This window comes from Rhea americana, unplaced genomic scaffold (assembly GCF_003343005.1).
Source record: "Rhea americana isolate MKP2758 unplaced genomic scaffold, rheAme1 scaffold_191, whole genome shotgun sequence".
Taxonomy (NCBI): domain Eukaryota; kingdom Metazoa; phylum Chordata; class Aves; order Rheiformes; family Rheidae; genus Rhea; species Rhea americana.
The window spans coordinates 175,276-201,494 of record NW_028186050.1 but is presented as its reverse complement, the minus strand read 5'-3'; the positions used below and the strand labels follow the sequence as shown (position 1 = coordinate 201,494).

Below are 26,219 nucleotides of genomic sequence, written 5' to 3'. Positions count from 1 at the left end.
AAAAAATAAGCATACAATATTCAGAGAAGCCAAACTTTGAGGAGACAACTAAGGAAAACCCCACTGGTTAATCTGATTTGTTATCAGCAATCAATACTTGCACGTTCCTCGGAGAGTTACTGTTTTACTGTTAACCTCTTAATTTGGGGAAAACTCTGGACTGAAGTGAGGATTTTGAACATTACAAAACTGGATACTGTGGCCAAAGATTATAAAATACAGATACCTAACATAAGCTTCTTGGAAATAATTACGTCAGCACCTAACTTCAGGCCTTGTTTGACATATGAGCCCCCAAATGGCTTGAGATTGTCTCACCGATATTTATTAGCAAGGTTAGATTCATTTCTAAAACAAGCATTCTGTACAATAGTTTACAGCCACTTTGTTTCTCTGCTTGCCTATAATCTAATCCTATAGGAAACATAAATTGGTTTTTAGATATAAGGTCTTGCTTGTAGCTTGGTAAATCTCAGACCTGTTTTTTTCATAAAATTTTGCCTGTAGAGATATTTAGCACCAAAACTTTTCTGGGTAAGGGGCCGCACATTTAGTACCTGTTTTTGCTGGAGGCTGGACAGAACAGAATCCATTTCACTCAAACCATGGTTCTATGAAACAGTATATCCAGTTTTAAGCCCACCACCACATCAAAAATGCTGCAACCACACGGCACAAAGTGCAGAGCCAGTACAAACTCACTTTGCTGGTTCAAATGTGTTAGAACATTTTTAAAGAGTAATTTTGCCCCAGAAGATTTTATGCTTAATCAGGTACTGTCTGCCTTCTTGAAGCCAGCATAAACACAATTTTTCGTGTTTCAGCCAAATTACCAGAAACATAATCCTTTCTTTGCATGGATCTAATCTCAAAGAGCATGGAACTACTATGTCAAATACCTGGTTTTCCTTAAACTAACAGAAATAAACTCAGGGCTCAGATCTCACTAGATATAACAAAACTGTGCAAAGGTAAATCCAAAGATTAAATTTAGCAGAGGGGGGGGGGACACAGAGAGAGAGCATGAGCAAGACAGAAATGCTAGATTTGGAACAAACGGACAGAGGGAATAAATTAAGAACAATTCAGTTTCTACAGACAATTAAGAGCAACATTTTGGAAACCCAAATATGCATTGCATGTTACAAGTTCCGAACGAGACGCTTCTCAGACCTTATGGAGGAATCTATCCAGAGTCCAGCCCCTCTCGGTGTCGCTGCTCTGGCTGGCTAAGTTTTAACTTGACCCTTACATTGCAAACGTCACCAGTGACTAGCAATGAGGAATTCACAAAGAAAGCTATTTCAATATAGTTCTCTCGCAGGCACAGACAGACATGCTGTGTTGGTGTCAAAAGAAACAAAAAAAGCTGGTTAGGGCTTTTTTGTTCCTTTGGACAGAAGCAGTCCGTGAAACAAGGTTTCAACTAYGAAAGGACCAAGGGCAGAGGAAATGCTAACAGGAAAACTCCTCCAGAAGGAACTTTGGATCTTTAAGGATACATCAATGAACCCTGCSGCTCACCACTTCTAGTACTGAGAAAAAAAGTCAATGTAGAATATTTGAGATTTTACATGAGTAGGAATTTAATGCAATCAGTAGCGGGAATAGCATTATACCAGAAAAATATACTACAATCTGGTTTTGGCAACACCAACAAAAAGGATCAGGACACATATATATCTTAGTAGGCATAATACAGTTCCAGCATCTTACTCACTACAGAATTGGCTCGGGTCAGGAACAATTTAATATCTCAGATCTGACTATAATGATTCCCAGCCAGCATAAAAGAATTAATACTCTAATTAGCCTCTTAATTAAAAACACTGAAATTACATTGTATTAACTTATAAAAGATATAATTCCCAGCAAAACAGAGAGAGTATGACTCAGATAATCATGTTTTAAAACATGTTCTTAGAGAAAGTAGCTGTCTGGTAATTAGAGCAAGGGATAGGGAAATGGGATTCCTGGGAAATGGGATTTTGGGGGCAATTTTGTTTACACAAAGCTCTGCTATAAGTATATATGCTGGAAAGCCTTGGCAAGTCACCTAACCTTATGGTTTTGCCCAAGTTTAGTAGTCCATGTGTTAGGTATTCATATGTGTAAAGGAACTCAACATCCTTGATCGAAGGAGGGTCTAGGTAATCTTTCTCCTTGTTATGCTAAGAACATGTCTTGCTCTATGTCTATACTCAGAATCTAACATACGAAAACCAATATTCCGAACCAATCAAGTACTCCTAGTATAGATACAATGTCACTGGCAAAGCTGCATTCTGTATCACTATAATGAGGCCAACTTTAACATGCCCGAAAAAAGCAAATTCCACAGCAACAGGTGTATTAACAACCTTGAGTCCCATTTTCAGCAGAAACCTGTAGWGCAGATATTACTATATTCCATCCTTCTAAACACAGAATTTTCTTCTATCTAATACAGTCTTTCATGGATTCTCCAGTGTTTGTTTAAATGACACCAGTCATGGTCTTTCCATGTCTTCCCTTAGGAACTGATTCTCCATTTTAGCAGAGTTCGCTTCCAGGATTTTTGCTGTTTAACTTCCGTGCAGTGTTGTCAGGACTTGGTGACACTGTACTTACACAGCTTTAATTATACTGTAGCTCAATTTCCCTAATACAATACATTTCCATTGCTATTGCTTACTCCCMAAAAAAAGGAAAATTAATTATAGTAATACAGAACACCTTTATAACAAGTGCACACATATAATAGCACAACTAATTCAGGAAAGCTTTAAACATCAAGTTGAACTATTTTTACTTGGGTAATTTAAAAGTCTGTTTTAGCCTAGGTTTAGTTTTACCTAATGTAACAATTTCCATTTCTTTTCGAAATTTATTGTTTATAGACCAGAACAGCGTAACACCACCTCTCTGAAGCAGAGCTCTTGTTTTTCAGGACTAACAACTTGTCTACACTGAATAAGCTGAAATCTTAAATCACAGGGCACTTGTAATGCCACACTTCCTGCAAAGATCGGTGTTTGTGTTAATTAAGCATAAAATAGCATGGCAAAGTGTCATCATGTTACCTCACACTTACTAAGTGTCCACACTAAGGTTTAATGAGGTATGTGAGGGACTATAAATTCACACTGTGCGCTGCAAGTTCTATGTGTAAACAAATCCTCCATTTATATTTTCAAATGAGTATCTAGGTGGAATAGTTTTAAGAAAAATCTCATACACGTGAAAAGACTGAACAATACAGAGATGGCAAAATTCTGACTTTAGTACAAGTCTGCAGAATTTGGTACAATAACAAGAGATTTTCAACTGCTACATTCATGTCAGTGAATGTTAGTTCTGTCAACTCTGCCATGACAACTGAAATATTAACGTCATTAATTATTTCATTCCCAACCTAGGAAATTTGTAATTTGCACAATTTAATTATTCTTTATCTACTTTAGTGCTGCTAGAGAGTAGCATTTGGGAGAGAGCACTTTTCTCCCCCCGCAAATCAAGAAGCCAAGTCTGAAGTGTCCAGCTGAGCTGAATGGTGTGCACAAATCTTACRGAGAGAAAACCAGAAAAATTCAGAACATTTTGATATATTCAGTAGCAGATTTCAGTAATTCCTTCTATGTAATATTGTGCATTCATGCACATGCCATTATTTACAGAGCCCTGGATGCTTTGATATTTTTCTATACCTTTTTTGGTTTTACTATAAAATTAAAATGCAATCTATTCGGACAATATTCATATATGCTATCATTTTTACTTGGAAGTTAAAACTAGAATGAACATGATAATATTTTGCTATCTCTTTTGGAATAYGAATTTTGCATATTTGAGCATTTGCTGCTTCTCAAACCTCTGACACCTTTTCTTTCTGCCTTGGATCTTTCCAAATGTGATTGCTACCAGCTTGATTAGTTCATGGGCCAATCCCTTTAATGCCCCAGAACACAYGCCATTGCATCCTAAAGCTGCAGCATGCCATTGATTTTTGAAGTCTCCCCCTCTGAAATCAATAAGGAGCTCTACTTAAAAATGGATTGCACTTTACAGTCTCTTGCTGATTCATATATATTCAGGTTTCCAAGTATTCTCACAGCTGCTTTTAGCAGCAGCTATACGTACCAAGTCCTCTTYGCTTCCTCTGACCCCAATTTGATTCTCGCTGACATCAATAGAAGGTTTAACCACTGTGCTTCCACTGTGAGCACAAACAGACAATCTGCAGCTATTCAGGCAAACTTGTAAATAGCACAAAACGGTTATGGTGGAATTTTCTTAGAATATTATCTTCCAAATAACTAGAAAACAATCTCAAACAGTGGCAGTTATAGGAACGCTAGACAGTATCAGGCATTAAATTAACTATGCATGCAGTACATACAGGCTATCTACATAGCACTATATCGATGGACTGGGTCTGATCTCACTGTCAACAAAAATTCTTCTTTACTGTAGGGGCTACCCTTGCAAACAGTGCCACCCAAAATCAATAGGTCTATTCTTAGAACAAGGTTGTTTCAATGAGAAAAAGAGACAAATCAACAGCTAAAGCACCATAGTTTGTATCTTCCCTCTGCAGGTCTTTCCAGTATTTTAGCACTTGGCTTCATTAATATAAAATCCAATCTGGCCATAAATAACCCTATCACATGACCAGACTGTGATAATATTAAAGAATTGCTTCCACAGAATAATTAAAGGATTTCTCTGAACAATATATTAGTACCTTATTTTTCTTGGCCTCTAGAGGGTTTGGGTTTTGGTAAAAGGGCCTCTACTAAAAGAGAAAGGCATTGCAATCTGAAGCTGCCTATATGCAGTGAACTACAGCTGAGAGCGATCATATGCTGAACATTAAATCTCTACTTTGAATAATGGAGGTGTAAGAGAGTCACTGGGTCGGCAGCAATTTCCATAGCCAGACCAGTTTCTCCTTGACAAAACGAAACAACTGAAACATCACGGCAGGGCTGGAAAAACCTTGTAGATGGTCATAATCATCCTTTCACAAAAGATATTATTGTGGTATCTTCTAACAGTGATAAAATAAATAATTAAATGGCAAGCAACAAACRTCAGGGAAGTTACTCAGTTAAGCAGGGCAACAGCCTGCTTCATCTATTACAAATACTACAAGAAATGTGATAACAGACAGCGTATTTAAACCAACAGACATTAGTTAGAAAATGGTTAGTTCACTACACGGTGAAGGGAGAAAAATCCAGCTGCGACCCCACAGAATGAAGAGTGTTCAAGCTCGGCAACAGATGTGTCGAACGACTTATCCCCGCCACGAGGAGTTAATTGATGCTATAAATAGTACTGTGCAAGCACAACAGGAAAACTGCTTAATTCTCATATCCAAAGCACATAGGCTAGCTTTGCTTATCAGTAAAACTATTTTCATTTAAAGGAGTGAGCTTGTATGTTTTACATGTAGATCAACACAGATAATTTGATTTCAGGCAGTTGAGAGATTTCCTTCCTTCGACGTTTCAGAAAAGCAGGGCTGCAYGCTGCTAAATGAGATCTGTAGATTACAGTAGAAGAAAGGCTAATAAAACTGCATAGCTACGTTCCTGGGTAACAACGGATGTTTTGCAATTCTAGGGCTCCAACCTCAGGGTTTATGAGAGCATCTCTCATAATGCTTTGGGGATTAACGCAAATAAACGCATCAAAAGGGAACACATTTTTTAACCCATCTGAATCAAACAATTAGTATCTCCCTTAGCATTTTACTCCAATAAACAAATTGGCACTGCAGGAAAATCGCAGTTCCAGAGAGCTCAGAACAAGCATCTTGCTGGTGGTTTTCTTACAGCTTACAAGAGAGGGGAAAAAATCCTTCTCCTGTTTTTCTGAACATTCATCTTGCTTAACTCTTTCCCACTCATATGAAGCGGGTTGTGTGGCTTCTCTGTTGCCCCACCATGTACTGGAAACATTAGTATAAACAGGAAAGGAAAAAGTCAGTATTCATATTTAATTCTTGAAGCTATTAAATCAAGCAAATTTTATTATCTGCTTAACCAATCCTACTGCATTACTCTCCCTTATTTCAGCCTCTCTCATTGAAAACAGAGCCAGATTTAGACCTCATATTGCTTTAAACCAGGAATAATATCAATGAAGAGGAGATTAAAGCAATACGAAAAAAGAGAAGGAACAGAATGAGGACCACTAGCTTTAATTCTCTCCAGTAACATCTGTCTCATTCTAAATCAGCTTCTTCCTCAGGCTAAATTTGGAAGCCCAAGGCACTAAGTTACACTACACAGACCAAAACTATATATTTGCTTTCTTCAATTTTATATGTAGATTTAAAGATGGGATAGACAGACTCTCCAGTATTTCAGCGTCTATAAATTTAAAATGCAATCCAAGTTCATTCTACCCTTGTAACTTTAGGATGCGATCCAAGTTTGTCCTGATTAACACTATAACTTTTTGTCTTACAAGACAAACATGCATGTGAGAACTAATAATTAATATCTGAGCAAAATAAAAATCCTAAGCTCATCTGATGTCTTGAATAATCATCTGGTTCATGCATAAACAATGTAAAGGCAGGAAAAACAGATACATTTTAATTGATAGTCCCAAAGAGACCCATCATTTCATATGATGAATTTTGGTACATAAACACCTCTAAGGTTGCCAACAGACCGATCTCTGTTATGTATTGCAAAAATGTCCTGCTCCAGAGCATAACTGCCTGTCTGAGGGGCAGAAACAATGTCACAAGTCCTGCTAATTAACTTCTGTGCTCTCAGGTGCAAGACACTTGCATTTTCAGAGCAGAAATCTTTGTAACTAGTAAGCATTGAAGTTCTGTCAGCCAAGCGTATTGGCTTCTTCGGGGTTATACTGACAGCCAAACTGCGCCTTCAGAGAACAATGTTCAGCACATGTCTCGTCCATATCACTGCGTAAATCAAGAAACCATAGTAACGCCATTGATTAGTCCAAACTCAAAACGTGCTTTATTTATTTAGACCTTTCACTTGCATGAAACAGAAATAGAGTGCAGTGCCTAGTCTGCGAAGTGTTGCCTTCATCTATTTATCAAAACTAACTTTTAATACATCACTGAAAATAGTGATTTTCACAGTTAAGACTGATACATTCATTTTAAGACCTTTTTATTCATTTGCTTTTAAGTCTACCAAAGTTTAAACATTCAGGCTGACGTTTTCCATGACAGGTCTTTCCTTCAGGCTGAATTTCTCTTTCAAGAATATTTCAGCTAGAATAATTCAACTGTTTCTCATATCAGCATTAGGGAATTTTTTGTGCAAGTTTCTCCAATTAGTTGCYGAGAAGACACAGCTAAGCAGCCAGTCGGCAACCGCACAGTTACCAGCCCAGCGCCGGGATACGGTGTCTCCCTCCTGCTTTGTATGCAGCATATGCTGCCTGGCAGGCACACGAGCCTCAGCAAGGATCCGATACAACTGAATCCTGACCTGAGACTGATCTTGACCTAAAATGATTTTGACCTCAGTAAAAATCAGGTAAAGTATTGGATTTGGGGAGGCTACCAGTTGCCTTTTGGAAAGGTCGTTTTTTTTGCACAGAACCATAGTTAGACACTGACCTCATCCCTTCAGAGGYTATCCTACTTTGGTATCTCACTTGTCCTTTGATTCAGTGTCAATACTTTTTCATAGCCTTCTCTGGAGATCTTCAAGGCCCGCCTGGACACAACCCTGTCTAACATGCTCTAGGTGACCCTGCTGAGCAGGGAGGTTGGACTAGATGATCTCCAGAGGTCCCTGCCAACCTTACTGATTCTATGATTCTATGTTATCATCAATAATAGGTGTCCTTTCCAGGAATGCACTCATCAGTATTGCCTATAGTTATTTGGAAGTGGAAATATTTCTTCCAGATCACTGAAATCTGCCTCAAGAACCAACTTCCTATTCAGACCACGGTTATTTCAATAACCATTCTGTCCATGACTCTGCTGAGGAGTGGGGGAAAATAATAATAATAAAAAAGATTCTGCGTTAAGTGTCTAGCTACTTCAAATGTTTAAAATAAATTCCCTCTATTATATCAAAACCTATTACTGCTAAAACAGGAATGTCTTTCAGCTATAAAAAAAGACCTCTTTTAACTCATTCAATTATATTTATATAAGTAATAGAGATAAGCAACAAATGAAATGCAGACACTAAGCACAAGGTAAACTCTGTTAAGAATCCTTCCCACATAAAGCTTGAAAACATTATATGAGCTATATACACCTTCAGTTCTGACATATGTAAGAGGGACAATATTTTACCCCCAAAATAATCMAATGAGAATGGAAAAAACTTTAAAAAGATCAGTAACATGACACTTGAAATTCAGAAATTATTTTTAGAAAAATGCTTGGCTGAAGCTATAATCCACCTACACTGAGAGAAAGAAAGCAGTACATAGAAAGCAGTAATTTTTCAGGAAAACAAACAACAGAGAGAGCTTTAATACTCAAATCCATTATTTAACATCAAGTCCCCAGAGTTAATCCAAAGGCACACCGAGCTACTGAGGTGAATTCACAGCAGCTGAGAATGCTGGTGGTCGTGCTCTAAGCAAGCTGGTGGGAAGAGGACCGGCCCTTTGATCAAGACGGGCTTAGACACCACTGGCACGGAAGGAACAGGGAGGGGAAGGGCACCTCACCGCGCGTATGACCCTCGCTGCAGAGAGATGCAGCGACACGAACGCGGCGGCAGGAAGAAGTCAGACTGCAGGGCACATTTCCTGCTCTGGCAGGGGGAGCATTAAAATGAATGAGGATTTCCAGGGTAGAAGGAGATGGCAGGCATGGAAACAGAGATGTTTTAAATGAACAGACAAAACGGTTCTTACCTAGCACTTGAATTTCAATATCACCTTGGGTCTCAACACAGTATGGAATTACAGAGGTCTGTGTCTTAGTTCCACAGTTTTAGTATTTATCATGGGTATTCCCTTCTTTCTGTTCTTCTCACCCTACCACTATTTCAAAAACAGTTTCAACAGGCCTTTAACAGGACGCAGACTGATGAATTTGTGAGAGGCRTAAAGATAATTTAAAATAATAAAATGGCAATGAGTTAAAAACATAATAATGACAAAGCAGCAAACTGCTCTAGAGGAACGGAGTATGTAAGCAACTGCAGAAATACAATACCTTTTATAGCGTTCCTTTCTCGTAGCGGCTTTAAGATAGAAATTCTCCCCCGGGTTGATGATAACTCTGTCAGAGAAACAAGCAAACATGACAAAAAATACATTTTAATTCCATGTACTGGGAGGAGGGGAGTATGTGTACATAACTGATAAAATTTATATAATACAGTGGAAATCCATCAGTTGCAGCTGTCCTTGATTCCCCTTCCCATCCTGAGTCATGCTGGTGCACAAGATGATGTTACTTCAGACATCTCTCCCACCATCACCTGAGACCCTAAGAAAATCCTTTAGAACTTCCATATAGAAAGTAAACRGCTGTTCCAGTCCTCTTGGTTTCTGTCCAAGTGCTACCCAGGAGTGCACATGGCAAACACTCGCATACTTAGAACTTCGATTCAAAACATACTTAATTTCCCATTGAATCATAATTTAAAATGCAAAGATGTTTCCTTCATAACTACATACCGCAGTATTTTCAGTCATCCAGGTGTAAATAYTATATAGTGAATCTAAAAATTTCAACTGTGGCTATATAAATATACTTCATACAGTTTGACATTTTTTCATCCAACAGCAGAAAATAAGGGCAATTAGGACAGCAAGAAATTCACCTTTGAAATTCATCAGTAAGAACTCAACATTTTTCAACATCTCATTTTTGTTTGAGCTTCTGGTAGTATTCCCATTAGAGCTAATTTTTTTCCGAGAAATTTCTCATATATAATCAGATTATCAGATAATAAACAGGATGTTTATGTCTCAGATTTCCAGTCTCCTTCCCTGTTTCTGAGACCAAAAYCATTCTGCGTAGATGATTCCTGCACATCATCCTTGCTTCGGTTTCACTCTGKCTAAAGTTTACCCATAAAAACGGACACTGTCACTTCCCTTCTACTTCCAGCCTGCAATATGGCTTCATCATTACACMTTTTCCTCTGCTCCTTCTTTGGCTGGAACATGCAGTAAGGCCAAGCAGATGTTTTTGTTTTCTATATTTGAAAACACTTCAGTGCATCACACTTGCTGTAACTAAATAGATGCTAAAACAAAATTATGTATTTCTGATGTAAAATGGGTTTCTTTGAATCCTAATWTCTTTTAACTTTTGGCTTGTAACATGAACATGGCCACTTCCTCCAAGCAGGTTGACTTTTTGTATTTTATTAAAATAGTCTCCATTTTAACGCAAGAAAATAATTTATGATTTATGTTTAATGTCATGTGGTGCAGTCAATAACTACTGAAATAGTACTTTGCTTAATTTATTCTTCCTCTTTTCCTACCTGTATTTTTTTTCTTCTAGTAGTTCGAGGTTAGGAGGACAAGCAGCCTAAGGCATCTGCCTGGAGTTGGAACATGCTGGTTAAGTCCCAGGTCCACTACCGCCTTCATATACAGCTGTGGGCTATTTAACCTTTTTGTACCATATATTGTGGGAAGAGACTGCATTTTCCTACCTCACAACATCTCATAACAGTAATATAAAAAAGATCACCCTACYCAAATCACCTTTAGCACTGCACTACTTACATACTGCAAGTATCCTGATAGCATTTAATCCAAAATATAAATAATAATAATAATGATATAGTAATAAGGAATACAGTAGGAACAGCTATATCTGAAATAAGTATTCCCACTCTGTTGCCTGGTCCCCTTCTTCCCAGTTCTTCTTTGTGAGATTTACCAGACAGGAGTCTTAAGAATTTAAAGAAATATTTAATGGCTATATATTTGCCACTAAAGACATATATAATCTCAAATACTTGGCTGAAAAAGATGTGCAGCAATCAAACTCTCTCTTTTGCTAGGATCCTCTCAAAAGTCTGCATAATTTCCACTTGCAGTGAGACTGAACTCTCTGATGTTAGAATCAGTCCTGAGAGACCTGTGATTAGCTTTCATTCCTTCTTCATGCTACTTTATGTTATGCTCTCCATAATGTAGTGCTTTGAGCTCCTCTTAGTCTACAGAGCATCACTTTTAGCTTTATAACAGGTTGGCCTAACACGGTAGTAAAAGCAAATTTAGGACCAGATTCTGAGAATGTTCTTTTTTAACCTTGAAGCAAAGGGTCAACAATAGTGTGTAACTGTATGATAGAAAATAAAGTGACATGCTGAACATGGATCACTCTGCTATGATACAATCTACCCATATMTGAATTTTAGACGCTTTGGGGTTAAGGCAATAATTTGCAAATAATAATAAAAAGAATTAAAAAGCCAATAAAGACCTAATATTTCCCCCCAAGATGGTCATTAAATTTTTATTTTCKTATGGAATACACAAGTCTGCTTATAGGAAAACTTAGCTGAATCTTCTAAATTCCATTTACAGACAGACAAAGTTCAATACAACTATTCTCCATTCTTTTCCACTAATTCCAAACTGAGTGATCAGATTCTGAAAAGAAGAGGCCTGAAATGGCTGAAGTAGGAACATGGGGTATGTTCAAAATCAAAAGTTTCATGAACTTTTCAAGTTCAAGTTCCAGCTTTGCTGCTAACTCTAGAATGAGGAAGATATAAAATAAAAAAGAAAAGAAAAGAAAAGAAAAGAAAAGAAAAGAAAAGAAAAGAAAAGAAAAGAAAAGAAAAAGAAAAGGAAAAAATATCTATCTATCTGTCTATCTTGGCAGAAGTGAGCTGAGAGCTAGAACCCAAAATTCTGGACAGCCTACAGCTTGTTGAAGCTCACGGCTAAATCTCAAAGTCCCATTCTCAGCCCTTGGCTCCTCTGCATTTAATAACATGATCTGTACCAATGGGAGAGGGGTGAAAAGAGAGAAAAAGAAATTACCATGTGCTTGGAGCACATGACATTTAATAAAACACAATCTGTACTTCATTATAAAAATGCTGCTCTATTTCAGTGATATACTTTTATCGCAGATTTTAATCAAGTATCTCACCGCTCTCAGATGAGAAAGGTGGAGAAAAATCTGTAMTGCCTTTTCTAATTGCTTGTTCTCTCTCATTTGTATCTAATTACCCTAGTCACATTGTTAAGAGATTGAGCATTTTCACATTCACTCACCACCAACTATTGCATTAAAAGAAAGAAATTAGATAATTAGTCTCTAGTTCTAAGAATTCATTCAAACAAATATCTTCAGAAGAAAGAAGCTACCACAACATCAAGACACTGACACTGCAATATACATGAGAAAATGAAGCATCAATAAACACCTTGCCACATTCAGTGACTTCTACAGTTGCATCCCAGCCATCACTTGGTCCCTTTCCTATGCCAGTTAACATAAATAGTTATTAAAACTTCCTTCTAACATGGTGAGAATGTGAGTAGCTTACTGGAGTATAAGAAAGCTTAGGGCCAAATTTCAATGCTGCACCGTCACAAATGTACACAACAGTGACAGGCAGCATTTCTACACAAACAGCAGGATGGAAAGTACATTAAAATCAGACCTAACACCCCTTCGGGCTTATTTTGCATCATCTCCTAAGCCTAGACTCTGCTTCTTATATTCTCTGTCCTACTCTCTTGGATCCTCACTCAGAAAGCTTCTGAACAYGCACCTGCTCCTTGAAAAGTGTTACAGGGTGAGCAGTTGTAAGATGCAGCCCTCGGAAAGGTAAAGCACGAGCAGACCCCAGAACTCAGGGCATTTGCTGCGCTGCGGTTTACCCAAGGGCAGCGCACTTAGTAGCAGCACGCAGACAGCATTACACAGAGCCGCTAATGAAACCCACTCGGTGCTCCTCAGCACATCCCTCGCCCGCGCACAGGAAGAGCCGCAGTTTAAACAGCCAAGTGTGAGGTGAGTAGCAAAGTCTAAAGMGAGAGACAAATAGAAATAGATAAGCAGGTGTGGATAGATGAGCAGACTATTTTTCAATTCAGCTGCAGTACTACTATAAGCAAGAACTGCAAAATCTTGCCAAGGGCATGACTGCRAAAAGCCTCTCTCTTTGGCTCCTGTTGTTGCTGAAATGAGCTTCTCTCTACGCTRCTGCATTTCTGGCATTACAATGGCTAATGAAGAATTTGACTCACCTGATTTATTTTGTAATTGAAAAATCACCSGCAAAATCACAGCTGCAGCCCTCCACACACTCAACACACACTCCACAGCATCAATGGACTAATATTTCCCTTGCTCACACCAGTGTATCATTGATGGCATAACTTCAATTAACTTAACAGCTACACCAATGGAAAAGGGYCCAGTGGACAAGAGCTCACTTGCTCCAAAGTTAAATTTATCTGTCTGTATCTGCGCTGTCTGTATCGACTGTAAGCAGCTCATGTCCCTTCCCGGGCAGGGGCTTCGTCTCTGGYTCCCAGATAAATCTCCACACGTATGCACAGAGCACGTACGCGCTGTGCTGTATTTTGCAGCTGCTGTGATTCACTTTTTTACCAAGAGACACGGGGGTGAGCAGAAGGAATCGGAGGCTTTTTCTGAAGTTCCTTCTTCCTTCACCTTACGAACTCATTTGCTAAATTGCTATTTTATTTCATTGAGAAATACACGCTGTTCTCACCAACAACAGAGTTCTGCTTCTATACAAGCTTCCAGAGAGCAACCATGAGGCACCTGCACGATACAGCACGGAGGGGGGTGTATRCCCTCTGCCACAACTTGCATCTCATCACACGTAACGGCCGCGGGAAGCAAGGTCCCTCCACTTAAAGATGCGATACAAACACAGCAACCATCCAACACTCCTAATGGCGATGCCGGACGCTTATAGTAACGCCAGCCGTCAAAAAGGGCACACTACGGGCTGTTTGATATTCTAATATTTATACTCAATTGTTGCTACTTAGGAGCTCTGAGTTTCCTTTTATACTCCTACTCATTCTGAATTGTAATGTAAATTGGTGCATTAATATCACACAGGCCACCATTAATTAAATCAGCTGATCCAAATGYGGACAAAGTTTGGATAGACGCAGTGGCAAAATGCCTAGAAAGTTGCAGGAAGCCCTCTTAACAGCTCAGTCACCAGTCAAACCCATCTACTGGATAGATCTTCAGACCTTTCAAAATAAATGCTTTAGGTAATAGTAGTTACTGGCAGTAAAAATATTATAACGGAGGAAGGAAACCCATGCATCACCTCGCACAATGTCACAGATAAGAACTGTGGCTTTTTAAAATGTCAAGACTGAAGATGTACAACAGTCTATAAAATGTCACTCAAGTCATTACATGCAAACAATGTAAATCATTTATTAAGGAAATGAAATCTGAATTAATTTTATCGCACTATTTCCTCTGCGACATTAGTTAATTGATGAAGAAATTCCATATTAAATAAAAACAGAACTACAGAAGTCAACATGTAATATTTCAATTTAATGTAACAAGAAGAAAACAAGTAAAATTTAAGCTTAATCCCTTCTACTGAAGAAAATGTCACAAATTTTTGTACGTTTGGTATATTAATGACACACTCAGATATTTTAGTGTTTTTAACATAGGACTAGGATTTTCTTCCAAATGAACAGAACGGTTAGGCTAAAACTGCAGTTTCTTGATAGTACAAACCTAAATGACTGTATTCCCAAGATTTGTTTTCCATCATGTCATGTAGATTAGCAACTCTACACAACTGGGAGATTTGCAAAATCTGCAAAGGAGCCATGAATATATCATAATCGTCCTATGAAGATTTTGCTGAAGACTGATAGTACTACCATCCTAGTATTTCTGATCACAAACATAGGCATCCAGGAAGCAAAAAACAAATAGGCAACACACAGACTTCGGTAATAAACAGGCATTGTATATGTGTGTAACACATATTACACACATATATAATAAATGAAACTTTGTGTCAACAATATTGTTTATCAAGAATTTATTTAGAGGTAAAATTGTAGTTGAATATTTTTTTAAAAAAAGTAATTTAAAATCTTATAACCAAATATATATAACAATTCATCAAACTCAATTAAATTAAAAGGCAACACTYGATAGCCTTTTATGCAAATTTTGAAAAGGAATTTTATTACCTGGTATGCTAATATGGCATTTCATTTAATTTAGCTGATAAATTCCCCAATTTTGTTTCCCAGTACACTAAGTATATCCCAACTGAAGATGATAACTTTTCATGRGGTAACCAAGGTCTCCTTGTATGTATTACAAAAACAAGATAAATTTATTCATTTTAAATGGGAGGTAGAAGTGATCTTCCAGAAAATTTCTGATGAAATTTAATCTTTTAAAAAAGAAAAAAAGTGAGAGAGAGGGAGAGAGGGAAGAGAGGGGGAGAGCAGCTGTTAAAGCCTGGCTTTGGCGCCCGTGCAGTTCACACCAGCAGGCACCCCCGGGTGCAGCCGGTTATGTTCTCCGGGGCTGGGGGGAACTGCTCTCAAGGAAAGCCAGGCTCGAGCTCGGTGGTTATTTCCACGAATGTTCAGCCTGGACAGAAATTGCAGCGTTAGCCCTGTAACTGCTACTTTAAAACATCAAGATGATGCTGAAGATCTYGTCTGAACATCAACAGCTTCTTAACACGCTGTCGTAGCTCGTTCCTGGAGCTGCGCGCACACAGGTAGCTCCCACTAAGCTAGAATCAGCGATACTGGGCATCCCAGTACGCCTAAGAGCAGCGCTAGCGCCTTCCAGAGAGCCGCACAACCCCAAGGGGTGAGGGGCAAGACGAGAAGCACGCGGGCTTGTCAGGGAGTTAGGATGAAAACAAAGCTTTGGGTTCGTGTTTTTGCAGAGAAAAACAAAGCCAGATTATTTTTTTAATCTGGGTGGAATCACCCATCTGTCAATATTTTTTTTTAATGAACACAATCATCATGTACATATTTTAATAATTAAAAACTCCCRAACAAATATTTGTACTTTGCAAGGACTGGCAGTGAAAAATCATTTTTCTTTCAAATCCATTCGCTAAAGAATGTCATACTCAATACAGGTTTTGTCACAAACAGTCAATCGGTGAGATTAATCTATTGTTATTTAAAAACTGATTTAATTTCTTTTCTAACAGTTCTTTTTATTTCTTTTTGCTTTTATGCAGCATTACATTGCACGTATCAGCTTGTTCAGATTCAAGCRCAAGCTTAGCCCTGAATTAATAAACTTGCAGTACAACAACTATTTTGATTCGAAAAACTATTTTCTAAATAAAATAGCAAGTTCTACTTACTTGTAGTAGTAATACACCTTCTTSTTAATGAATAACTTATTATATAGCATGTTTACATGATCGAATTTAATTTTCCATTAATTATTACCATTAAAATGTTTTTTTAAAAAAAATTAAAGTATGTTCAGTGCAGTTATCCTTAACCATAAAGTCATGAAAAGCCAAATGATCTTTGCTTAATGCATGTTTTTACTTTCAGCTTTACTCAGCTTCCCACCAACCAAGAAGTTCAACCAGTCTCAAAGGAGAGCGAGCACTTCTGAGCTCGACTTCCTAATTCAAGGTTATTGCCCCTGCACACAGTGAGAGCAGACTGCAGGTTAAAGACTGGARTGACAGAAGACACCAAAGGAGATTAGGAGAGAAAATAAAAAAAGAGGAATCTCGGAAAGAAGTGACAGAAAGGAAACAAAAGCAAATTGTTTAATTGGAGGCTGACTAGTCAAGTTCAACRCTTGGTTGCAGGAGACAAAATGCAACAGACTCCAGCTGTGAATTTAGCCAAAGGTTTGTAATTAAATTTCTTGAGGCAATCTATTCAATTCTCTGTCATATTTAATTGAAACAGTAGATGAGAAGAACTCAGAAAGTAAGCCTTCCCATTCGGCCCTCAATTTGAAAATGTTCTGGTGAAGAGGAGAAAGGTCTTGCCTAAAGAAAAAGTAAAGTTTAATATGTGCTACTCTACCACAGCTACTCTACCAGTTTTTTAAACTCATTTAGTGTGTAGTTAAACTATAAAGAGTGTCTTTAAATATCTCCATCAGCACAGACTTCCCAAGGCAACCTGGATTTTTTAGAAGTAAACTCTAAATAGGAGATTTTTGTTGACTATTTTACTTTACAAAGGAAACTGCAATTTCCAATTAATATCTTACTGTATTCATACAACACAGATTAGCCACTATAAAACAGCACAATGCTGCAATTTCATTACGATTACAATAACCAGAAGCACTCTGCAGTCAACACTGTCAGATGTTTCTGTGTTTATCTGACATCCTTCAAGAATGTTAATTATGCTGTACTGCCTGCCAGTGGCTAACGTCTACTGGCTTAGCAATTAAGCTGGCAAGGTCTCAACTCCGAACAAAAGACAGCTACCAGATATTTTGTCAAGCTAGATAACTTCTTACCTAAAATATATACTTGAAAAAAGACCAGCTCATTCTGAGTGTACTCTCTGTGCCCAAAGGGAAGAAGAAATCATCTTGAAAAAACCTTAACAATAGTGTTTTGTGAATAATATTAAGGTAGCCTGCCTTCATTTAAAAACTATTATTTTCTCCATGAATTTGCATTAGTGCTGAATACTCTTACCAGTCTATACTGTCATTTAGAATACAGTTAATATAATTACTATTACAATAATAGCTCACCTTCGCATTTGCCATGAGACCTTTTATTAGCTAGATTATCATTATATTCTTAAAAGGTCAAAAGAAAGGAATGTAAAATACAAGTAGGATCTGAGAAATCAAATACAGAATGACAGCTTGCAGAAGGTCAGAGCCAAGAGTGAGAGTCCAATTTTCTGAATCACRAAACTAAGCCTTAACACACAAGTGACGCTGTCCTCTCTTTCTTACAAGAGAAGGACGGCTGAATGAGGCCTCAGCCACATTTCCAATTCTTACAGTTAATGTACACAAAGAAGCATTTTTGAGCAAGAACACAGGAAAAAAAAAGCAGGCAACACCTGGAAATCTCTCAGCAAAGCTGCCGAATGCACAGCATTCGCACATGGGCTAGGACATGCATGCATGCTCCAGAAGACTGATTGAGTGTATGCATGTATATGCATACTTAAAGCAAGCAAGCATTCTCAGGCAAGAGCCCCRTGATCAGAAATGTCACATAAACAGGCCAGCTTATATGAATCACAAACTTATTTCAACAAATGACATACAAATAGGATATCAAAAGACATGAATAATCAGAGGATGGCTACTTTCAAATGTTCTGTCAAGTTTTTTTATAGAAGCATTAATTCATTAGTCAACCTCCTAAAAGAACAATTTTACTAATGAGGTTTTGGCCAGTAAAAATTGCAAGGATATGAAATCTGTCACATGGGTGACAGTGAAAAATACAGTATGTTTAATCTGCACAAAATTATCTGGGTACTATTTAATTGCATAACAATGTTTCAATTTTTCTCTGTTGAAAAGTAATTTAATAGGTTCTGTTTATTACTTATGATCTGAAGGGAGAAGTTCACATGAAGAGAAGAAAAGCAGGATCTCACCATAAGCTTCAGTCATGCACATGAAACAGCGTTACTTTAGCACAGATTAAGATCACTAATATAAATTGCTTTTATAAAATGAGGTGAAAATCAAAGGTGAAGTACCATAATAATCTAAAATGAAAAACAATTGCTAGAGAAAGATATAAATGGCATCCAAACTCTTTGCACTGTGAATGTAAAAGAGATGGCTAGCATGGATATCTAAGGAGAAAATAAATTAATCGCTTATGGTTGCTATAAAACCGAGCTCAGCAATCCTTCCCAGCAAACTGAGAGTTCACACACGAAACACAGACAGCTTACYGAAGAAGAATATATCAAAAGTATTTGTATTCCAAGTCCCAGAACCCTTCTAAGCATTATCTTGCATTTTAAAACACTCAGATTGCTGGGCAGTCATATTATGTAGGTTATTTATAGATATGCTAACATATTCAAACAGTTGGCTTCAGTTTCTTCAATTTCTAGGATAAAAAAGAGCAACTAAAATGTACAGTACTAACTCCCTGAAGCATGTGTTTCCAGATCCACAAGAAGGTCATGTAAGCACCCATAATCTTAATTGAAGCGCACTAAATACGTATATTTATTAAAGTATCTTGTTGCCTCGTACTCTCACTTCAGTAGGTTCAAGAACCATGGAATCGTAACGCTGCCGTGGCTGAACACACACACACACGCACATGCACACGCACACGCACACGCACGCACAAGAACTCTACCTCTAATTTTAGAAAGGTTAAAAGGTGAAAGCAGGAGGAATCTGGTTATCCTGACACTACTAAAGCAAAGGATGTGCTACATTTCTCATGAACCTTTTATTATTAATAAAAGCTTTAAAGAAGATTCCCCAAATCAATTATACACCTACTGCATAGCAAGTGTCTATAAATGGATGTACCAAACAACCACAGAGAGAGAGAGAGGGGAGGAAAAAAAGTTATAAAGTTCACAGGTTTTGATTTGCTTGCTAGGCTGATTTTAGATGAAAAGGGTTAAGACTAAGTTTACACTTAAAATCACTCACCAGCTCAACAGGAGAACTGGCTAAAACTAAGGCTTCTTGGTTTCCACGTAGTTCCCCGATGCACACCATACTGCTTTCTTTCGTATGGGGACTGCTGTCATCTCATTTTCAAGTTCTCCTCTACCTTTGCTGATAAAGGAAATTATAATCCTATCATAAGGAAGCTGAAACAATTTCCTAAGATCCAAAGTTATGCATTTATCTTCAATGCCAACAAGGGGAAATTAAAATAAACCATATTCCTGAAACTCTGCTGACAACTATCATCTTAATCTCCAGCATTTCTTTTCATTATTGTTTTTTTCTAATACTTGGGTGGAGAGTGCTAGGGAAAATCTAAACAGGAAAATATGTTAGGATTCTGAGAGAATGCAACAAGTATTAAAAAAGAAGTCATTTTATTACAACGCTCCCTTGTTTTTAAACCATCTAGACTCAGATCACTGGAAAATTGGCAATTAGAGTAAGCTGATTAATCTAGTTCAGTGACAGCTTGATCTCACAGAGTCCCAAATACTGCATTTTGTTAATACTGGAGGCACAAACAAGAGATCAAATATGCTTTTGAAAGGCCGAGTAACCTACTAAATACCAAGCTGATAGTATTGAAGAATACAGCACATGCTGGAAAGCCTCACAATGAAACATGCTGATACCAAATAAATTTGTGAGTGGGAAGAATACAGAAAATCTGGCACGGAAAGGAGCCTGAGAGCGCCACATTTCCACTCCAGCAGAAGCCGTAGTGCCAAGCGCGGACTGACAACACGAGCGTGTGCCAAAGYGCGCTTGGAGCTAACGCTGGAGAAGTGTCAGTAAACGCCCGAATCACTGTGTTTATCCCTTTCAGTGCATATGTGTCACCTGGCTGCCGTGGTAACCTGCTTAGATAGATATAAGAGACTATGAAGCAGCAATGCTCATCACTACTGTTCCTGCCATGGCTCACATTGCTCCTAGGATTAATACACATTCCTGGTGAGATCAGCATGTGTGGAACTACAGCTGAACCGCTACTGCTTTCAAAATTTCTATATGTATCAGCGTACACTTGATATACCCCTGGATCAGTTTTCAGAACCACATATCCCTTCTCCTCTTGCTCCCAAAACAAAGGGAAATAAAATGAGAACAAAATAGGTCAGCAAAACTCAATGGTGTAAGATGTGCTTGAAACTGTGGACACACCGTGCGACACGCTTGATCTCTCTGATCTCAGATACAAGTAAGATATCGAGGCTTAAAGCATTTTTTGTTGAAGCACATTTTTCATTACAGTTCAAATTCAGTCCTCACTCGAGGAATGGAGAAGGCAGAACGGAGGGTAACATGACACGAGCGCCCGCAAAGAGCTAACAAAGCTGGCGGATATGATTTTAGTCCTGCCAGCCTTGACAGTGTCCTTACAACAGGCAGCAAGTGTGATAAAACTGATGAATAGGTCCAACTGTCAAAAATATAGAGGCAGTAACTCTACCGCACAAGTCTGATCTGCATCTTAAATATTTATAACTTTCAGATTTAAGAGACAGTATGTGGCTGCACATCTGTTCTTTTAATCTGAACGAATGAATCCTTTTAATACAAGCGGCGAAGCCACTGCAAGTTCTAAGGAGGGCCACGCCGCCTCCGTGGGACTTCGCAAGCCAGTCTCCAATGCGAGCGCAGCGGCAGAAGGCTGTGGCAAGCCATTAACGTGCAGATGCTAGTTTTCTCCTCTCTCATCATATTATTCCTCTTGAATGATTCAGTGATGTTTCTGGTTCCTGTAGCATTGAAAATGCAGTGAAGGATTGATGAGACCAAAAATACTGGACTCAGAAAAACCTAAACTTGACAAGATATTTATTAGAAAGAGAAAAATTTTCACACAAATGTCTTGGAAGTCAGCAGGATATTTTGATTTCCGGTCACAACAGTGTCACAGGCTGTAGGTGCTTCTCAAATGTTAAACCATACAGAAATAAAATGGATATTTATGAATGTAGTATCAGATACAATGATACCCTACTAGCCTTGCAAAATTGCAAAAAATCTACTTGTCTGCAACTTGCTAGAATTAACAATTGTAACAAAAAAAACCCCAATATTTTATTTGCTGTCAAAAAAATGTAATCACTCGTGGGCTAGAARAATTTTGCAAAGCTACTATATACTAGCAGTCCATCTAATGTTAATATATCTTGGCTATACAACAAAACATGTTGCTATGCTCTCTGACCATSCTATCAGTCTTCCTTTCAAGAAAAGTGAGACAGACTTTTCCGTGTGTCCAGAGGTCATCCAGACATTAAAGGAACCGAAGCAAACATGCATTTCACTGAAACTCTGCTACTGACATACTGTCCTAGCGGTCCCAGCAGAGCTTTGGTGACACGGTCCAAGTTTTGGTAAAGCTACAGGACAGATTCCCTTAGAGCTGGAATACGCACAGCATCACTATTACAAGATCAAACAGTCTCTCCAGTTCTTAATCACACACGGCTCCATGTGAAGACAACGGGAAATTTGTCTAAGAACTATGTAAATTTTGCTCTAGATGTTAATGGAAAGAAATCACCAAAAGCACRGAGGTTTAAATTCATATGAATAAAAATTCACATTTAGGTGGGATCAAAATCTAAGGCTAAGGCCACAACAAATCTTAACTTAATATTACTCTACCATGTTCACTGTTKTTAAGACCTGCAAACTGTAATATCTTTGCTGGTAGAAGTCCCAGTCTGACAATCTTCYCATGAAATGTTGTTTAAGAATATGAACTGAGCTTTCATTAGGTTATCTGACATACATAGTTTTGAGGGACACATTTTAATTGTATGTGTGTCAATCACAAATCCCATCCAATTGTCATGGAAACATACAGTCATTACAATCAAGAGTCAAATGAYTAATTTGGCTGCTGGAACAAAAGTTTTATAGCAGCAATTTACTGAAACTGTCTGGTTTGCATATATTAAGCTGAATGGAATCACAGTAATGGCAATGCTGCTGGACACAGTGCTCTGCCAACACTTCAAATGGGTTTAATACTTAAATTTTCTATAGAGAACATGCAGTATTCTGATTGTATTTAAGCTAGCTGGATGTTACAGGGTATATTTGGATTCTGTAAGACTTCCATGATTTTGTTTATTTCTCTTCCTAGCACAAGGTCTGCCCTCAAATCTGACTAGCATATATTGTTTTTACAAGTAAGTATCACAGATCCTTATGAAAGTAATTAATGTGATATCCCTAAATCTTCAACAGGTGATTTACTAAAAAGTTGCTCTAGTTAGGTCATGACTGGTTTTCCAAATCAAGAAATAAACCATTTATTGAACTTACTTGGCTTCCATTACTCAAAAATGTGCCTTGCCACCTGTAATATATTTATCCTCACAACATGCCTGTGAGCTAATGCAGCGCGACCTGCGTTGCTCAGCCCAGGGGAGACAAAATGAACAAAACCTCAGTCCCAAATTCACCAAGTTCTTCAGGTACCTAAATTCCCACTGACCGTTGAGGAGCTAGGACTAATCAACCCATGTAAGGTAACACAGAAAGCCAAGTAATATAGAAGACTCACAGRATACCAGCAAGCTTCCTCATAGGTCTTCCTCAGTTGTCCTACTTTCTTCTTTCCTTTGGTGTAGGTCTTTCAGATCTTAAACTACTGCTGTCCATGAATTCCCGTCATGCTTCCCCTTCTCACAACTGTGTGAGTATGGGATACAACGGATAAAATGTCTCTCATTTTGCTATCCGTATTTTAACTAGGTTATCCCTTTTCATTAAGAACTTAATGAAAKGCAACTCTTAACATTACAAGTATTTTACATTTATAGAGTTTTTTCAACCAGAGACTTTAAAGATGTTTTATAAAGGAAAGTTCTCAYCAGAGGTTGCTATAGGATACACAATCTAAAAGATCAAATCCACAGCAAAATCTGAGATTAGCAATGAGTTTTTGACTTTCATATCCATATTCCCATTCTTTGATCACCATGCTGACTCCTAAGAATGGGGTCATGAAAGTAAAACTGAAAAATTTCCAATAAAATTCCAACCTGTGCATAACAGATATTTCCATACGCATTTATGATTTCCTGTAGACACAAACRGGTGTGTGCAAACATCTCTGAAGTCATTCTCAGAGCCTCTTTGAAAATTTAGTAACTGTAGTTCTAGTTAACTGTAGTTTGAATGCATCTGAATGCCAGTTGATTGGAGCAGTAGCTGCTATATGCACCGCCCGAGCAATGAAACTGAATATGAAGATCTTACTTTTTTCTCTTTTGAATGACTATGTTAGATAAACATATAGGCATTTCCACTTTAATGAGTACATTTCAAATTATAGTGTTACTGCTGCAATCTTACGGAATTTTAGGAGAGGAACACATTGATTTTTTCATGCACTTTCTGCACATCTTGCAATTCAGTTATTTTGCTTCAATGTATATAATATTCTTTCTAACTTTATAATTTTCGTATCTCAGAAATGAATAAAGATSACGTCATCTTATTCTGCTATAAAATTAGACTTTTTTAATTGACTGTTAAAAGATAGAGTGCCGAAACTATATTAGCTGAATCTGGAAAGCTGGGGACAGAAGAAATCCATGAACATTCTGTTTATTGGAACAACGTAACACAGCAGTGTAATTATATCAAATACTTTATCCAGTATTACAGAAACAGGCTTGGTTTCAGGGGAGGGAAAAGGGGAATTTTCAGGGGTTTTTGGTCTGAAATTTGATTGTTGAAAAGAGGAAGAGAGCAGTTTCATTCTCACCTTGCAAGCACACTGAAGCAAAATTACAACCGGAATTTGCCACTACCAGGGAAAGAGCATATGAAGAACAGTCTGGTATGCTGCTCTTCGCAATTAACTCTGCTGCTGGATGTTACGTGGGTAGCAGCTGTAATTAGTAAGTCAATAGTTATGACACAGACACCATAGTATTTTCCCATGTTTATAATAGAAAGTATTTGTGGTATATCAAACAATTGTGCACTAAATCTTACTAAAATTTCCTTTTTTGTGTGCATCCACTGTGCAAGTAAAGGTTTGATGGAAACAACAGCAGTGATAAGCCGTTACCTACATACATAACCAAACACAGTTACTAACTGTAGGATCAGATACTGTAACCCTCTTATTTGGTTACAGAAGTGGAACACTGGAGTAAAATAAAAGCAAGCTACACCTGAAGCTGTGGGAATTTTTAAAACCACAGCTAAACTGAAATAATTAAACCAATTTCAGGGGCAGGGCAATGCTTTTTTCTGGATTAGCCAGGAAGGCCTGCACGTGGAAATTTGATCACTTTATGTTTCCATTCCATTAACGAGGATGCAGTCCTCCAAATGGGGTAAACTGGGTACAGTGTTCATCTTGAATCCTATCTGGCAAAATCAGACATCCAGTCATATYCTTGCAGTGCCATTCTACCCTCATCACTCTATTACTAGATAAATCTTCTTTATCGAGAAACACATGAACAAAGCTGAAAACATCATTCTAAGTGTTATGCCTTCTTTTCGTTTTATTATACCAATTTACACAGGTAGTCCTTGGACTTAAGTTTCTCCACTCCTTATTAAACATGTTGCCCAGGACAACAGGTATTAGCAGAGGTTCTCATTACACAGAGGAGTATTCTCCTTTGTGCTTGGAAGCTGCACATAAAGGAAAAGGATGGCTCAAAATTCACTTTGAAGAACAAGCTGTTTGAAGTAGTATGTTGAACTAAATATTTGGAAAAGAGTGGATGCTGACCTGTGACCTGTACTCACCCAATCAGTCCCACCAGACTCAACAGAACTGAYCGCGTGAGTGCTGCTGCCCGAAGGTCACGGTTCGAGGGTGTGAAATTTTCCACTAAAATATCTGCAAATATATGTAGCGATTGGAACAAATTCAACTCCACTGCAAGTTTACTGAAGTATAAAGACTGGCCACAAGAAGTTCACCCGCTCCAGCACTCTGGACTCCCGAGCTCCAACAGTGGCCAATACCCGATGCCTAGGGGAAGTGCCAGCAGAGGTACGCTTACCGYCACACTCTCTCAGGGTAACGTTACACCCAGAAGGAATCTGCCTGCTATCCGTGATAACGAATCTAGATGCTCTACCACGGCAGCGGCAAGCATCTGCGCAGTTCAAATATTGTAGTACAGCACAGCAAAGGGTTTCTGAACTCCCTCCAACCGTGTAGTTTCCAGACAGATCACTGAACAGTCTTCAGTCAGAAGATGTCTTTTGCAAGGTAATATAGGGAATTATGTGATCCACAGTGAATTGCAAATTATGTATTTTGGGGTTGCTTCTGAACTCTTTGGGGCATCAATTTTCCAATTTTCTGCATATACCCTGTAATATATTACATTAGTTTTCTATTGGAGAAACTGATAAAGTGACTTTGGATTTATCCTTCCTGCACAACAACATTGAGCCTAAAGGAATTTTTTGTTTTGTTTTGTTTTTTTTAAGCTCTTCTCAGTATTGAGCTGTATGCTCTCATGACAACCTGAGAAGCAGAGAGCTTGTGAAGAGAAACTTGAGCCAGATTTTGGAGTATACTATATTTTTAGTAAGCCAAACAGGGATAGGCCATATGGTCCTACATTACAATATGCTGTAT

At 38.1% G+C, this 26,219-nt stretch overlaps 1 protein-coding gene across 4 annotated transcripts in view; it reads right to left on the bottom strand.

Annotated features, from left to right (window-relative positions):
- Positions 1 to 26,219, bottom strand: part of ARVCF (ARVCF delta catenin family member) — a 293,288-nt gene that overhangs the window by 178,757 nt on the left and 88,312 nt on the right. For all 4 annotated transcript variants that reach the window (XM_085302692.1, XM_085302693.1, XM_085302694.1 and 1 more), the window contains one exon: positions 9,167 to 9,232. The gene's annotated coding sequence lies outside the window, so the exon portion shown is untranslated. The remainder of the gene's footprint in view (positions 1 to 9,166; positions 9,233 to 26,219) is intronic.